Genomic DNA, 5,832 nt, shown 5'->3' with positions numbered 1-5,832 from the left:
TTCGAACGGACCCCCCCCCCCCTCAAGCCAGTGGCGCCACGTCGACAGAGCCAGCCGAATAGCCGACGCCTCCTTCTCCCAAATAGACCAGTGTCGTTCAGCGTCTGAGAATTTTTTAGAAATGTAAGCGAGTGGGTGCAATTTCCCGTCCTCCCCCTTCTGGAAAATAGCAGCCCCCATAGCCACATCGGAAGCGTCAGTTTGCACAATAAATTTTTTCATTTCATCAGGGTGTGCTAGCACAGGCTCGGACGTGAACATGGCTTTTAACCGCTGGAATGCCGCTTCGCATTCCGCCGACCATTTGAGAGGTGCCCCGGGTTTTGTGGCATCAAACCCCTTTCCCTTTGTTTTTAACAAGTCAGTTAGGGGTAGTGCAATCTGGGCAAAGCCTTTGATAAATGAGCGATAAAAAATAAATCCACGTTTGAAGAACAAAGTAGAGTTTATTATAAAGCGATGATAGATCAGAACACAAGCATTGTTAGGAATAACTACAAGCCCCCTAAGGGAACATAATAAAGGAACTTTGAACCAGGTGAGGACCAATGAGTCCACTTCCCACTGGCGGGAAGACGGATAAAACGAGCGCCCAATTCCTTGGGAACACAACAGTTCTGCAACATAAACACTAGTTCAGTTCCCAGGCATGAATAAGACACGCAATGCCATCACTCCATCCCACCTCCAGCTGGTTGACCTTGAGCAGTTCCGCAGATGTAAACACCTACACAGGAAAATACAAGGGGGATGGGCAGGGTGCAAAGTAACACAGAAAATGAATACAGCATCTTATGGCAGCTTGCTGACATACTGCCCACCTGAAAATACACTTTAACCACCTTCTCCTGGTCTGGCCGGGAGATCTCCTGGTTTGTCCGGGAACTTCTTGTGAAACTCTCTGAGCATGTAAGGGGCCCGAATATCTCCTTCTTCCATCCATTCCCGGTGCTGGGGTTCGAAGTCTACCCCTGGTCTGGCCGGGAGATCTCCTGGTTTGTCCGGGAACTTCTTGTGAAACTCTCTGAGCATGTAAGGGGCCCGAATATCTCCTTCTTCCATCCATTCCCGGTGCTGGGGTTCGAAGTCTACCCACTCAATCAAGTAAAATACTTTACCACGTTTCAACTTACAATGCAGGATGTCCGCAATTTTGAAATGTTCCTCACCCTCCACCAGTACTGGGGGAGGGGATGCCTGTGTTGGTCTGCACTGGGAGACATCCGAGGACTTTTTCAGGAGGCTCATATGGAAAACCGGGTGCAATGATTTCAGATTTTTGGGAAGTTCTACCTCAACAGCAACCTCGTTGATCATTCTACGGACTGGGAAAGGTCCAATGTATTTCCAACCCAATTTTTTACAAGGTCTGTTTAACTTCATATTTTTAGTAGACACATACTCCAAGTCACCAGGCTGCAGATCCCAACCACCCACCCTACCTCTGTCATCCTGCAGTTTATAAGCGGCTTTAGCCGCATCCAACGTTTGGCATAGAATTGGCCAAACAGCTTGCAATCATTTACACCAAGAACCAGTGTCAGTAGGTTGCAGAGGTTTGTCCCCCCCTAGAAAAGGTAAAGGAGGGCAATCATAACCATAAACAGCTTTGAAAGGTGACATACCAATGGAACTATGCATAGTATTATTATAACAGTATTCTGCCAGTGGTAGTAGGTCACACCAGTCATTTTGTTGATAGTTAGTAAAACATCTCAAATACTGTTCCAAAGTCTGGTTAACTCATTCTGTTTGGCTGGCCGTCTCTGGGTGGTACGCACTACTGAGTCCTTGCTCCACCCCCATGATGGTTAACAGTTCTTTCCAGAATTTAGAAACAAATTGTGTGCCCCTGTCCGTAATTATCTTAGTTGGCAAGAGATGGAGTCTCACGATATGTTGAAGGAAAGCTTTAGCCAGTCTCTGAGCCGTAGGTAGGGAGGGCAGGGGAATTAAATGAGCTTGTTTGGAAAACAGATCAACCACCACCCAAATAACAGATTTCCCCTTGCTGAGTGGCAGATCCGTGATGAAATCCATTGAGATGACTTCCCATGGCCTATTGGGAGTTGGCAAGGGCTTTAAGAGACCCGGGGATTTCCCACCCTGCAGTTTCGTTAAGGCACATAGTTGGCAGGAACGTACAAAGTTTAGCATATCTTTGCGCATGTGTGGCCACCAGAATTGACGGCACAGAAGTTGCAGGGACTTCACAAAGCCCCAATGACCAGCCAGTTTATTCCCATGGGCTGCTTGGAGGACCTCCCTGCGGAGAGATAAAGGCACATAGAGTCTGTTTCCGGAGTAAACCAAGCCCTCTGGGTCCCGTGTACAATCAGGATTCCCCCCCAGCAGTTCCTCATCCTGTTTGGAGAGTTCAGCAACGTAGTGGCTGCGACAATTCCCCCCCCCCATAGGCAAGTCGGGAGGAGGAGCAGCAGCAGGAGAAGGGGCCGTGGGAAGCTTTTGCGCCTGACTGCGAGTGACCACGGCCCCACCCAACTGGGCGGGGGTGAAAATTGAGTCAATGATGACGTCTTGCTGACTCTCGTGTTGCGGGAAGCGGGACAAGCCGTCAGCCAAGGAATTAGCCGAGCCCGGAAAGTGATGGAGAGTGAATTGGAACTTGGAAAAAAAATCCGCCCAGCGCAGTTGCTTGGCATTCAGCGTTCTAGGCAATTTGAGGGTTTCTAGATTTTTATGATCAGTCCAAACTTCGAACGGAACCCTCGCCCCCTCCAGCCAATGGCGCCATGTCGACAGAGCCAGCCGGATGGCCGACGCCTCTTTCTCCCAAATAGACCAGTGTCGTTCAGCGTCTGAGAATTTTTTAGAGACGTAAGCGAGGGGGTGCAAAATCCCATCCTCCCCCTTCTGCAAAACAGCGGCCCCCATAGCCACGTCGGAAGCGTCAGTTTGCACAATAAATTTTTTCGTTTCAGCAGGGTGTGCCAGCACAGGCTCGGATGTGAACATGCCATTCAACTGCTGAAATGCTGTTTCGCATTCCGCCGACCATTTGAGAGGTGCCCCGGGTTTGGTGGCGTCAAACCCCTTCCCCTTTGTTTTTAACAAGTCAGTAAGGGGTAGAGCAATCTGGGCGAAACCTTTGATGAAACAACGATAAAAATTGGCAAATCCTAGGAATCCCTGCAGTTGGCGGTGAGTTTTTGGGGGTTCCCAGTCCACATCCCTCACCTTTCCTGGGTCCATCTCCAACCCCCCTCCCGAAATGCGGTAGCCGAGAAAGTCAATGTGTGTTTTGTGGAATTCACACTTGGACAGCTTGGCAAACAGTTTGTGCTTATGCAACGTTTTTAGAACTTTTCTGACCAATTTGACATGGGAGGGGAGGTCCTGAGAGTACAGTAAAATGTCGTCTAAATAAATAATAACCCCTTTAAACAAGAAGTCATGGAGGACCTCGTTAATCAAGTTCATGAAGACCCCAGGGGCCCATTGCAGACCGAAGAGCATAACCAGGTATTCGAATTGCCCCAGAGGTGTGTTGAATGCCGTTTTGCCCTCATCCCCTTCCTTTATCCGCACCCTGAAATAGGCGTCGCGCAAATCTAGTTTTGAAAACACTTTTCCTTTGGACGCCTCTGTCAATAAGTCTTTTATCAAAGGAAGGGGGTAGGCATTCGATGTCGAAATAGCATTCAGTCCTCTATAATCTGTACACAAGCGCAAGCCCCCGTCCTTCTTTTTCCGGAACAGGACGGGCGCGGCAAAGGGGGAGGATGCCGGTCTGATGAAACCTCTAGCTAGGTTCTTATCAATGAACTTTCACAATTCATCTTTTTCTGCGGGCCCCATCGCATAAATTTTACCCTTCGGGAGTTTGCAGCCCGGAAGGATCTCAATGCTACAGTCAGTCTTGCGATGGGGGGGTAATTCGTCAGCCTCTGCCTCCCCAAAGACCTGTGCCAGGTCATGGTATTCTGCTGGAAGGGTAGCCATGTCTTCGGGAGTTAAAACTCCACAGGGAAAGTTGACTGCAGGAGGGCTACCCCAGGCTCCCTCCCATGTATGATCAACGCATTTGGGGGACATAAACTGAATCTTCCCTTCTTCCCAGAGTATATACGGGTCGTGATTGAACAGCCACGGGACGCCCAAAACCAATGCGAATTGGGAGTCTGGGGTGACGATAAAAGTTCTTAGTTCCCAATGTCCCCCAGCCCCCAACCTTATGGCATAGTTTCATGTGCGCACGGTTTCATGGGCGCCCCATCCATTTGCGTAAAAATGATGGGGGATTTCAGTTTTTTGATTCCTGCCTCCAACCCAGCAACTACATTCGGGCTAATCAAGTCTCTCCCACAGCCTGAGTCAATTAGTGCTTTCACCCACACATGGGTCCCCAGGATTGGGTTGATTAAAGACACAGTCACGAAAAAAAGAGAGGGGGGTTCTCTCACCACTATAGGCGCCTCCGATGCAATGTCCCGCTGTTGTTCCTCCTTTACAACAGGACATTCTCGTTTCCCGACACCTCTGGATCTGAATCAGCTGAATCTTCGTGGTCGGCATTGGGCGCCGCTTGCAGCGCCTTGGAAAATTTGGGCTTGGCAACCCCTTTCTTAGGCGGGTTTGCCACATTGGACTTGGGTGGAGGAGCTTTTCCCGTGTTTGGCGAGCTTCACAATCCGCGGCGAAGTGGCCCTTCTCCTCGCACCTGAGACACAGCCCCATTTTCATCCGTAGGTCTTGTGCTGCCTCTGACAGGTGTGGGGTTTTTGGTTTTGTTGTGGATGGCTGACTTGTCTTCCCTCCGCTGGCTGCCATGTCCAGGCGTAATGTCTGAAGGCGGCTCTCCGCGTTCTCCGCTTCTTGGGTCCACGCCGTGAGTGAGCGGGGGTCTACCGATCGCAACACCGTCTCTCTGATCTCCGGATTCAGTCCCACCCGATACATCTCGATGAGGACGTGGTCCGGCCAGTCTCTCAGTTTCGCCGCGTGGTTTTGGAACTCAGCTGTACACTCTCTAACTGACCGGCGTCCTTGTTTAAAGGTGTGCAGGAAAGCCTTGGCTCTTTGGTCTGCATTCACATCTTCAAAGCGAGTTCTCAACGCCCACATAAAAGCTCGTAAATTAAAAAGTTCAGGGCCTCGGTTATTGTGCAACCCCACATACCAGGTCGCTGCCGCCCCTTTCAGTCTTGCGGCTATCACATCGATTCGCCCGCTGTCATCCGGGAACAAGTGACCGTGCTGCGCTGCAAATTTCTGCACTCTCACCATGAAGAAGGCGAGGTCCTCAGGGTTCCCGTCAAAGGTAGCCTCCAACAGGTCTTTCGGCCATGCCCGCGGTCCCATCAGCATGGGCCCCAGCGCCCCGAGTCCTCCCGGCAAGGGAAGAGCAGGTGCTGCCGGGGCTCCCGGTTGTGCTGGCAGGAGCGGTGGTTGCTGGCCTGGCGGGACCTGTGGTTGTTGACCCGGTTGGGGTGGCACCTGCTGTGGGATCAACGGTGGTTGCAGTGGCTGCTGAAGAGCTTGTGCCGCCGCCGCCTCTGCGATGCGTAGGTCTATCATTCTCGGCAATGCATCGAAGACATCGGCCACCGTCCGCATCAGCTGTTGCATAGTCAGATCGATATCCTCTAGTCGATTTCCCATCGCCTCCTGCTCCCCAGTTGGCACCGGTCTGCTCATCCTCTCGATCGGGCGATCCATGCCCAAGAGGTCTTCTTCCCCCCCGGGCCAGTCCCCGGGGAGATCCGTGTTCCTTCCTCGGTACAACCCTTGGTCGTACATGCTCTCGCGGAGCCCGCTCCCGCGGTGCGAAAAAGTTTCTCGTGTACCCCGCGAGTCAAACATAGTCCACTC

This window comes from Gekko japonicus, unplaced genomic scaffold, assembly GCF_001447785.1.
Source record: "Gekko japonicus isolate JY-2015 unplaced genomic scaffold, Gekko_japonicus_V1.1 scaffold271, whole genome shotgun sequence".
Lineage (NCBI taxonomy): Eukaryota > Metazoa > Chordata > Lepidosauria > Squamata > Gekkonidae > Gekko > Gekko japonicus.
The sequence above is the reverse complement of the archived record's forward strand: the minus strand, read 5'-3'. Positions refer to the sequence as shown.